Source organism: Leptosomus discolor, chromosome 5, assembly GCF_034619465.1.
Source record: "Leptosomus discolor isolate bLepDis1 chromosome 5, bLepDis1.hap2, whole genome shotgun sequence".
In the NCBI taxonomy this organism is placed as follows: domain Eukaryota; kingdom Metazoa; phylum Chordata; class Aves; order Leptosomiformes; family Leptosomidae; genus Leptosomus; species Leptosomus discolor.
In genome coordinates this window covers 39,860,678-39,873,257 of record NC_141395.1, presented here as the reverse complement: position 1 = coordinate 39,873,257, position 12,580 = coordinate 39,860,678, and positions in this window count along the sequence as shown.

Genomic DNA, 12,580 nt, shown 5'->3' with positions numbered 1-12,580 from the left:
ATTACAATTACCTGTCCTATTGTAGAAAAGATCTGCAGAAAGCATAATGCAGGGAAACATTTCACTCTGCTTGCCGAGTTTGAGCAACCTATAAAGAGTTATTCCACGAAGACTCGAAGAGCCCAGCCACTGCAATGTGTGCAGGAACTATTTGTTACTTTTAAAAATAGGGCACTGTGGAATAGGGTGGAAAAAAGGAGAAAGTCAGCACAAAAGCTCATCCCCAAATTTTCTATTTTTCTTTCTTACCTGAAAAGGTATAGCGCACAAAAGCCAGGGAAGATGTGATCTTACACCCTGAGATGCCTGACAGCAGGGGGAGTGACACCCAGCTTGTTTCTTAGCTCTGTTATGGCTGTTGCCATACAAACTTGGACAAGTCACCTATATCTGTTTCTCTGCCCATCTTCCTTTGTATTGTCTGCTTAGATTATGCAGCTTAGACTCCTAAAGGTACTGAGGTACCCAAAGCCTCTGTGGACACGTCTCTTAAGTCCTCCAGGTCAGGTGCTGTCTCTTACGCTGTGAACACACGAGCTTTGATCCTACCTGCCATATTTCATCACTACTGATACAAAAATTATTGTCACAGCTCAGCTCTGAGCTCTTCTATTCTACAATAAGAACAACAACTACAGGGCCCTGTGGGAGTTAACAAGTGAATTCACTTTTATATATTCACAAAAGTCAGGATAAGAATTCAAACAGAAGGAGAAGCATATTAAGAATCCATGTCACAAAACTACCGTATAAAATCTTATCCACCATAATTAGAGCTTGATTTTAACTGTAAAATTCATACAGAAGAAAGTACGGAAACATCAGCTATTTTGAGAACAGAAACCTCCCGGGTATTTGCTTCTTAGCAGACAGTGGGCTCAGGATGACTTGGCTTTCCTAAACTTTAGCAGCCTCATGTGGCCATGTCCAGAGCAAAGGGACCAAGGGGAAGTTAGGACAGTTAAAAGTATGCTCCAGTTTGGACTAGGGAGCTGGGCAGATGCAAACCCACTCAGATTCACAGAATGCAATTCTTGCTTATGAAAACAAAGGCTGAAAGGTGACCTTACTGCAGTGTAAGCTTACACACAGCAGCCTAAGGGACTGATCGTAGGGAACTTGTCAGTCTTATTAGATGTATTAGATAAAGGCATAATCAAATCCATTCTCTGGAAGCTAGAGAAATTTGGTCCTAAAAAAGATGCAATCTCATGGCGGTGTGTACTTAAATGCTGAGATGCTTACTGAAAGTAGTGGTGCATCACTTGAATTTTTTAGATGCTTTGCAGATGAACTACTGGGAAAATGTCTAGTGTCTGTATATACTAATCTGGGCAGATGTTCGTAGCCTGGGTGCGGGATGATCTATCTCCTGATACCTCAAGATCTCTTTCAAAATGTTAATATTTCTTATAATTTCTGTATTTCTATAGTGGCTCCTTCTGGCCTCAGAAGATGGAATTTGCCCTTGCTGAGCACTACTGCGGTGTCCTTACCCAATCCCTGAACAGAGGCCAATGAATAACACGCCCCATTTAGCAAGTGCTTTCCCAAGCGTAAACAAGTGTGTTTTTAAAATGTGCCCCCCACCCTCTGCTCCCTTCTTACAAAAATAAACCAAATTCACCATATTAACCGATAAACTGTGTACTAAAGTACCGACAAAAACCAGCAATAAATAATGAAAGCACAATTCTGCCTTTTAAAAGAAGCCTTAGAATGGAAAGAGAGGTTATCACTTTAGCTCCCAGGAAGAACAAGGCTAAAACTGCAGTAAAATTGTGTACTACGTTTTAAAAAAGTGGTGAGATCAGGAGGAAAGCCACTGTAAGATTTCAAACTATTATATGGAATAGTGTAAGTTCTATAGGAATTGAAAGCTCATGTCTTTTTAAACATTTAGATGCTTCAGGTAATATTTCTATTACATGCAATAAAGTAAAAAGTACCCAGAAGTACATTTTCATTTTTTATCTGGTTTCTTAAGGAATTGCAGGAAAAATCAAAGCCTGTATCCTGGCCTTTTTTATACATACTGTACATATAAGAAAAAAACAAATCTTAACAAGCAATAAATGTAGGAATTGAAAGAAGGTATTTGAAATAAAAAAATCTGAATGCTTAATTATCAAAATTTAATGTGCCTTTTGGTCGATTAGGTTTTAATATTTTCTATATTTTGACTGTTTAAGATTTGGCTTCTTTGGTGTATTTTGATACTGTTGAAAACTGTTTTCTTTTTAAAAATGAGGCATAGAACACGCAGGGCCTTCTTTTCAATAGTAAACTTCAAACATTGAGTAGGTGAAAGAAAGGTTACCAGGTTACTGGTCACTGTGATCTTTTGAAAAATCTTATAGACCCACATGCTCAGAATGATTCACGTTGGAAGAGACCTCAGGAAGTCATCAGTCCAAGCTTCTCCTTGAAATACTTTCTAAATACTTTAGGAACACTTTAGAAAATTTAAATCTTCTCTAGAAACCAAAGTCCAGAACTGAGATAGTCACCCAGATTCTTCCTACTGGTAGCAAAGAAGTCTTAAATCGTCCAGGGTTGTACTAGTAGAAGCACAGCTTGTTGATCCACCTTTAACTAAGCACTTGTTAGACTGTATCTGGATACTGCATTCAGTTTTGGGCCCCCAATATGAGAAAGATGTTGATAAATTTGAGTGAGTTCAGTGGAGGGTCACCAAGATGGTCAGGGGCTGGAGCACTTGCTCTGTGAGGTGGTGGATGGTGGGAGACTGAGAGACAGTGGGCATAAATTGAAACAACAGGGGTTCAGCTTGGATAAAAGAAAACTGTTCCACACTGAGGACAGTCAAGCAGTGCAAGTGGCTGCCCAGAGAGGCAAACACCTCATAGGCATATAAACAGATGTTATCCTTGAAAGGAGTTGAAATGAAACTTTAGATCTCTAAGCATGAGGTAAAAGAGCAGACATTCTTTGGCATTGGTCTTCTAGTGTTAGCTCCAGAAGAGCTAAACAGAAAACAAGATGGTCTAAAACCTCGGGTACTGTATCCCAGGAGCTGTTCTAGTGAGTCTCTAGTACATTCCTGAGCAGGATGAAATGAAAAAAGAAAACTTCAAGTATTTTAAAGTGGGCTTATAGTCAATCCCTGCACAGATACGTGTGTACCATTCTGATGGTGAAGGTATTGTCCCAAGACTTCATTTGAGAGAAGAACCTATACTGTCCCCAAGGAGATCAATTGTAAGAAGAAATAATCAATGTTTAATTCAGAGAATTAAACAGCACAGAGAAACTTGTCCAATACACAGAAGTTTTTTCATTCTCTGTAACTCTGACAGGCTTCCTGATGTGGAGACAATTTATGATCTCTTATGCTTGTCCTTGAGAGCAGGGAATACATTACATTGAAATGGGGCTTCAGATTCAAGAAAGAGAATTACCACTTGGAGAAATCCCTTCAAATGGAGGCATCTCCAGTGTTATGGCAGACTCCCACCTCATACAAAACCACACCAATAACACAAAACATTAGAGACCCTGACATCAAACAGGCATAGCAACAGAATCAATTGTTGGAATTAGTCAAGCAACCATTGAAAAGATGCTGTGGTTGGATCCTCTAATTACTGCAAGTGGATCATTGTAATCCTCTCATCAAAACTTCCTTTTCTCCCTTACTTCAGAAGCTTCCAAAATCCACCAGAGATTATGCTTTGCCCTACACACAGAAAAGGGCCTTGACCGGGAAGAAATCTCAGGTTCAGGCACGGAGTTCAAAATAAATCGAAGCTTAAGAGTTCAGTGTGCCCATCCCTCTGGGCCGGAGGCAGAGAGATAGGCCATTTCGAGACACAACTTTTTGTGGGACACATCAGGCCACAGAAAGGGTACTTCACTCTGGGAAGATACAAAGCGAAGGACTGTGATTAAGTCAGGATTTAGGGAGAACAAACATAGAATTTAAAACAGTGGAAGAAGCTGCAGTGTCACAGTACAAACCTCTGCTATTTGGGGGGTTTCCATCCCTGACGCATCCCATAATCTGTGTCTAAACAATGTGTCTAACAAGTCTAACACACAAAAGTACTAGCAAAGAAGAAAAAAAGTCTTAATGTATAAAACCCCCCCAGTCCTCTGCACTCAGTATAGAGATCTTTAATACCAGCTGAGTGTGGAAAGCAGAAGCCAGCTTGCAGAACAAAATCTATCTGTATTAATAAATACCTGAATGGAAATCTGCCTTCAGGCCGGTTACACAAACTTGAGGATGCAAAGTCTTATTCACAGTTCTTGAGACGATTTTCCACTTTTCTTTCTATTAAGGCACACATTTGCAGTGCATAAAATTATAGTTATGAAAGAACATTGTGGGAATTCAAAATATATTCCAGTCCAAATACAGAAAAATGGTTAACAGAGCATTTAAGAATCATGCTTGTATCATATTCCACAGATTGAGATTCACCGATATCTCTAGACAAATTACATGAAGAGCCAGTATTTCTGTCAGAAATGAGAAGTCACAGAAATTATTTGCCTTTGGAGACTGATTCTGGTGTTTTTCTTATATTAAAGTCAGGTTCCTATTAAGCCTCTGGATTTACTGTGACTGTGTCCTAAATCTTAGGACATGCCAATATTTTCCTCACTTTCTTTCCCATTTATTACACCATACTTCTTCTCTTCTTTCTGTCAGCCTCCATAATTGGTGGAAAGTAAGAGAAAAGCCCAGCATGGTGCTGAATCAATCTAATACCGAGTTACAATGATTGCTGGTGGATCAGAACTCCTGGAGGGAACGGGCTGTATTTTCACAAAAGGTAGTAATCTTTTTATTTCACTTTCAGCGGCTTGGGGGGAACAAGTAGGCCAAGCAAACGGCGCATCGCTCAGTGCAGCTCAGCGCAGAACAAAAGTGTGTTCAATGTCAGACCCAGGGTCTACCATGACACACAAGGTGAGTTTTTTTCTGAGGGATTTTTCCCCCCCTTCCTCATTTTTAGATATGAGGGACCTGTTAGTCCCATGCTTTTAGCCAGCTAACTTCCATCTTACTTTCCCAAATAGGGAACTACAGGGAGGTAATCTGCTCAGAATAAGCTTATGCTATGTACTATTGATAGAGCGCAGGCATAACCTTGAGCTGTAAGGAGTTCCAAGAGTTCAGACCCTGAGTCCACTCTGACACTAGGCCAGCTTAAAGAATATTCAAACTTTGCTGGGTGCAGACACATTAAACACCAAGGCTAAGACAAAGGAAACCATCTGAAAGGTTTTCCTTTGCAGTTACTCTTCAGCTACCGATAAGCACGTGTTCCTTTCTTTTTTTTTTTCCCTGTTGGTGCTCTTTTTCATGCTTTTTTTTAATAGTGTTTCTCTGCTTTGCTACCTGTTTTTATCCATTCATATTGCAGAGGAGGAAAACTAAGCAAATTATAGAGTGAACCAAAAGAAAAAGAAAATAGCTTGAGGTTTTTAGCAGAAAGGATGTAATTTCATCCAGTAAGATGCATTTAACATTTAAAAGCAGATCAAACCAAATTTATAGCTATATAGATATACATCAGCTAAATAAAACACAACAGTTCAGATCTTCCTGCTGAACTTCAACTACCATAAGACCCCACGTATTTTGGAAATAACATTAAACAATGCTTATTAAGCCATCTGGTATTCTGAAATATATCTTCGGATATGTATTTAAACTTTTAGAGCAATTGATATAAAATTCAGAGTTTGGCTCCCTTAGGAAAATACATTAATGATTTTTATGCTCATTTAAGATAGACACTCTCTTCCTGATAGATGCAAGTGCTAGATGGAAAATTGTTTAGCTGATTTCAAGCATTATTGCTCTCTGATATTAACGCAGCAGCATACAAATAAATAAAATGAAGAAAATTCTTTCTTTGGAACTCACTCGAACAGCAATACTCTAAAGTCATCCTAAATTCTACTGAAAAGTGGGGTGGGTTTGCTGGGTTTTTTTTAGAAGCAAAGCAAAAGTTACGTACCAAAATGATGCAAATCAATCAGGAGCCTCTGCCTGTGCCTACATTTACTTTCATGAGATGTTGCATTAGTATATAAAAGTTCCTTGCTTGTCAAAGCAAAGAGAGACTGGACCCCCACTCCATCAGTGACTTAATAGAAACCACCACCACAGGAGGTAGAGAAGCCAGTAGCTCCCCACGCACCCTATTCACTGAGCCTGCAATGGTCCAACATGACCTCCCTTGCCTGAATAAAACTAGGCTTCCCTTATTTTGAAGCATAATCATGCATTTTGCTGCAGTCGCTTCTACTCCCCAGACTTTGACAACCTAAGAAAAGTTTGTTGTATTTGATGACCATTTGTCAGATCATCTACAACTCTGCCTTTCAGCAAAGAGGCCTGTGAATATAAACAGCCATTTGATGCAAAAGTCGCCCACTGAACCAAGCACACAAACACATACAAGCTCATTATTTTCAGCATAAAATAAATCTATTACCTCCACCTGGAATTGGAGAGCATCCCACTCATGCTTTAAGAACAGAGTATGACAGGGAAGGAAAAAAAGAGATGATGTATTATTCTTTGCTCGGTTCAAATAGGAAACCTACACGCCCTAATGGCATTTTGGTTTCCAAATGAGTACTTTGAATAACATTCCCTTCCTCTCTTTCCATTAGATCCTCTAGTAATTAATAATTTAGTCTAGTCATACTGTAGGCCACATGAGTGGTAGCTTTTGAATAAAATAATAACCATCCATACCCACATTTAAATTGCTGGAAGGCTTTTGAGGTTCAGTGCCAAATAACTAACGCATCTCAAGCATCTATGGTATCTGGGACTTATGAACAGTGGCTGCAGCTCAGTCAGCATTAACTTCAGTTTAGGAGTTTGGTTTTAATCTGTTATGTCGACTTAGTGGGACTTTATATTCACAGAGAAAAGGACAGACAGAGAGTTTCATTTGCAGTAACAACACAGCCATGCCTTCTACAGCTAAATACAGCTCCCAGGGTTGCCAATTGCCCTTGTGACTTATTGTATCGCCAGGTTACAGAAACACTTTCTAGACTGTGAGCCTTCTGTTGGCCTTTTATGAAAATCTGTGATCACGATGCTAACGTCAGGCAATGCAGTGAGCGTGTACACAAATTGAACCAATCTCAGTATCACTATGTTTGGAAAATCTGTATTTCAGGAGATTCCACAAAGTCTGTGACAGGATTCAACATTTACAGGATTACAGGGTTCACCACTATATCTTGTAAGTGCAATCAGGGTATGCAGTAGGGTGAAAGGGAAAAAAAAATGAAAGGGAAAGAAAGAAAAAAAATTTCTGTACGCCCCATCACTGTAGAAAACGATCCATATATTGCCAGGTAGATTCCTTAAGAGCTGAGGTTGAAAGGTTGAAAACCGCTGCGTTTTATTATAAGGAAGCACAATGACAATTGCGGAGGCTCAACCCGCACGACCCTGGAGGGTTTAACTCTCAGCGATGAAGGAACAGTGTCCCGCGAGCCAGGGAAATTTGTTTGGTGTTGACCGCACTCACCTCTGCCTGCAGACTTTCCTCTGCTGCCGCCTCCATTTCTCAATGTTTATATGAATTAAATTCCCCACTTTAGCACGCTGGCTTGAAAGACAGGCAGGGCTTAGTGAATATAATTCCAGACTCCAACTGCAATATGAACACTGGAACACGCACGGAGCATGTTCAGAATTAAAAAGCCTGCTTCTGCCTCTTTTAAATGATGAGACAAAAAGGATTCAGATATCTCAGACACAAGTTTATCAGAAGCAGGGGCTTAAGCTAGTGAGAAAGAGTCTGTTACACGCCTGTTATATGCTTCCAGATTCTCAAAAGCATTACTTTAATTTTGCCACTTATTTCCATTATTCTTTTCCTGCTTATTCCCAAAGCCAATTAAAATGCAAACAGGAGATTTTAAAGGCTTCAGTTTGATAACAGGCAGCAAGACAAGCGAGGCATGGGACAGCACTGAAACACGGCTCTTTAACGCAAGTATATTAATAGAAATAATTGGATTTCTAAAGTCTCACAATTGCAAGCGTTACCTCTTATCATCCGTTAAATCAATTGACATCCTGCACTTGTTATTTCAAAAGTGTTATTCTTATTTCATGAGAGTGCTAAACATATTCAGTTTGCTCTAATGAAAGTTGTGGAGTTTTCTTCTGAAGTACATACTAGCCTCATAGCATGTGATATAACCAATGGATTCACTAAACCAGTATGGTAAATGCTGGCCTTGGAGAAGTTAAACTCTCAATTTTGTTTTTAGCTGGGCTAGAGTTTCATCCAAAATATATAATGTTTTATTAAGCTTTTAGTAATTATAGTAAAAGAGTTAAAGAATTTAATCTCACCTTTTCAAAAGAGCCTATGGGAAATAGATGCTGGAACTCATCTGAATTTCAATGGGAGGTTTAGCATCTAACACCCTCGGGAAATCCCTGCCTTATCGTGCTGTTGGTTTCTGAATTTAGCATCATCCTCATTTTGCATTTTATATGTTCAGTTATTTCCCCTGGCTATGATTGCTGTCAGGCAATAGGGCTAACACAATCTTTAATGCCATTCAACAAGGCAGTGCCCAGTTCCCCTTAGACCCCCTGTTCCTGCCTCTTCTCTTACACCATCTTTCTGCTAAAGAGCCAAAAGAGAAGGACTACAAACACCTCCATATACACCTTTTTGCTCAAAGAGTTAGTTTTCTGTAGGTTTAACTCCCTGAACTGGCTCATTGAGATGTCAGATAAGACCAGAGATGGCTCAAGGAAGCAGAGGGACAACATGGCAAGGGACAAGGTGAGAAGAGGAAATAGGAGGGCAGAATTGCCTCTTACAGTTTACAATTAGCCATTAAACTGGTTTCACTTTCTTGTCAGACCACAGGCTGCCTACTGCTGCATGGGATTAAAATCTCCCCCTACCTCCAATGGTATAATTTCAAGTCTATTCATCCCAGCAGCAAGCACGCTGCTGACACAAATGGTGGTTCTGCTCTCCAGCCCGCTCCCAGGAAAACATTTCTGCTCCTCTCCTTTTTGCCAGCCACACAGTCTTTTCTGCCGTGAGCTGAAGTGGGAAACAAGTACGGCTGAAAAGTAACTGCCATTTTTCAGAGTGGATTTCATCTGCAATGGTTCCCTGCTCTGGCTCACAAAGCAGCTACGCACCACCAGCTCACAGGGAAAGGGAGAGAAGAAACATCCATCCCTCCAAGCGGCACTGTGAACTTATGCCAGAACTGTTCACGGAGCTACAGCTGTGATCCAAGAGCTGAAAGCCAACCCTTCAAAACTGGGAAATGAAAGGCAGCCTTCCAACTTTGTTTACAGCACATACCACCACACGTATACAGGCTCTTGAATAGCTTAGGAATGAAGTTCCACTGATGATGAATTAGAATTATGCCCCTGTTAGGTATGGTTACATATCCAACTTCAGATTTCAAGCACCCATTTAAAACGTAAATTAATACTAAAAAGATAGATCCGCTTTTTATAATTATTAATTTTCTATTACTTATTCCAACATGAATATTTCCCTATTTATAGCATGATAAATGATCTTTTATTTTTAGCTTTTCCTACAAGCAAGATTTCAGTTCTCTTTGCAGCTCGTTCAGATATTACCTTGTACAGAAATGTTCAAGTGCCATGTTTTTATTACCGCTAATGCAGAATAAGTCATTTTGCCAGTTGAAATTATGACAATTATGTCACAAAGAGAGAAGTAAGAGCAAAAATGTGTCTATGTTTCTTTTTTTTGAATGGTTAAAAAAAAAAAAAAAAAGACTGCTTTTCTTGTATTTCCTGGAAGATCTGTCAGCAGAAGTTGAAGAGCACTTAACATACACCTTGTGGCCCTGAACACTAATAACTTCAACATAGGGCTGATTGGGAAATTGCTTTTCACTTCAAGGTAAAACCACTGAAATCCATGCAGGGTATTAAGGATTTCCTCAACAGAAAATTAGGTATTTCAATGGAAAAGTTGGATTAATTTATTTTTTTTTCGCAAATGAAGGGAGAAAGTAGTCATACAGTTCAGTTCTAACAGTTCTGTCCTCAGTTCTGGATCTCTTCATTTATATACTTAAACATATTGCATTGAGTATTTTACACTCAAACATAAATAAAATAAGGAAATACAAGAGGTTAGGTGATAGAGATAGAAATAGCACCAAAAATGGTTGGCCCTCGAATCATGAACAAAGTAATACATTAAGAAAAATGCGGAGACTGTAAATTCACCAACATGATGCTTCTGCTTTCTGCCACTCCTGTGAAGTTATAAATGCAGACTGTATGTCTTGCTTCCTTCACTGAAGTGGCATCACGTGGAGGAAAAGCATCTTTAAAAATTAAACTAATTTGGGGCCACAAATAGGAAAATGCCCTAATCATAATTTCATAGCAGAATTTTATGTCAGTATATAGGTTTTTAGATGCCTTAAACTGCTGATCTCCATAAATTAACATGCCTGGGTCTCTTTTAACAGTAATCATAACTTTGCATTTCCTGCTTGTAATGCTTGGTTTTGACATAATTACAGTATGTTGCCTGTTTTCAGTCCCATACAGATCCCCCTCACTGCTCTCTCCATAGCCAAGCTCTGCTCAACATAGTTTTGTATCAGCAGAGACACAAAATGAACCTGCAAAATTTACTCAGGGGTTTATTGCATACATAACACTTGCACATGGATATGCAAACTCACATTTGCATATTCAAAATGTCTGATTGCTGTTGTCAGCAAACATGTTTTATTTTTGCATGCTATGGCTGTACATGCAAATTCCCTTCTTCCAGCATCAATTATCTACTTCCCCACAATCAATATGTTCCCTTTCCTGAAACGATCCGTTTCAGACCCTATATTACTTTGCTTTCCCAGAAGTCAATACTGCCATGTTCCCCTATACAAATGTCTTTGCCCGACTCTTTTTACCAATTCTGTCGATTAGGTGCTTGTTCCTGTTTTGTTTCCTAGATCTTCAGCTTCCTCCCTCTTCTTTTGCCCAGTCCCTGCTTTTGCTCACTCCATGCAGGAGAAAGAGCAGCAGCTCCACCTCTTCTGCTGCCCTGTTTCCCTTTCTCACCTGTCTGACACAAAGTCACCTTCTGCTCCCTTTGCTAAAGAAACAGCATCCCCAAAAGGCAGTGTTCAGTCGAATCCGTGTAAGGGACTGTGAGCAGAAGCACTTGCCAAGGACAGGAATGAACAAAATGCAGAGGAAAGGCGATAAAACCACTGCATGGGTATATGTCCTTAATACGTATAACAAAATACCATTTTTAAATTTTATTTTTCAATGGGAAACACTGGTCTTGGGAGCTAAATGTTGTGGCCCCCATACCCACGTGGACAAGGGCCAGGACTGCTAAATGCTCTGCCTAAAGGTACTATTAAATGAGATTCTGCACTGCATTGGGAGCGACTGCATTAACCAGTTCACCACCAGAGTGCACTTTACCCCCTGAATCAGTCAGAGGCTAGCAGGTCCCACCCCACCTCATCCGAATGCTCCTGCCTGGCAGTATTTTAAGTAGTGTTAATTTTGCATAAACACGTAACAGACTCACTCCGTCCTTCCCGCACAAGCACATCATACACTGTATTAAGATTCACTGTACTGCCCTAACCACCAGTGCACACTGACACACAAACAAATCTCTACACGAAACAACAGTGCTACGGTGAAATGCAAAATATCTGTAAAGCTTCATTTTACCAACCCTTAACCTGCAGTTGTGCCAGCTTGTATACTGGAGTCAAGATCGTGCAGAAAAGTAGTCAGCTGGTGTCTTTATAATGAAGGAGCCCCTTTCAGATTTACCTCCACGGGGCTGGTTCAGATTCCTCAGCTTTATCCTGCTTAGAGTACACATCTGAATGAAGAAAAGTTTTATTCTCTGAAAGAATCAAGTTCACGCTAGTTGTAAGAACTGAGCTAGCTAAACTACAAAAAATTAACTATTGATCATGATCATTAAACCACTTTAAAATATGAAAATAAATTCAAATTGGACTTGGTAGCCTACATTCACTTTCAATTTTTTCCCATGTATGAGGCTTATTTGCCTAATTTAATGTTTTACAGCTGTCTTCAATGTGCAAATACATTCTATGGTGAATGTGCAATATAAAACCCCCCCCGAAACTCTCATTCTGAAGTTAGGCTGTTTATTTCTTTCCTGAAAACTCAGCTGAGTGAAGTCAGGTTAATTGCTTTAAGTCTCTATGAATAATGTTGCAAAGCCTTGCACCAACAGTTACACCATTCTTCTGCTAGTCATGTATCCCAGAGCTATTTCAACATATAACTGTAATTCATTTTGGCTGCTAGATCTGCATGTAAAGATAAAAGCCAATAGCAAACTTCCTTAGTCTGCCTCTGGTTTTCATTAACTTTCTATCCAGTGTAATTTTGGAGATGTTACTTGATCTAACATGCTCCAAAGTAGTGGAAGTCTTTGCTCCCTTTAATATATTCTCTGCACATTGTCATCATTCATGGTGATAGCAGCAGTACGTTGGCTTATTATGTTGGACTAATCTTGCTACC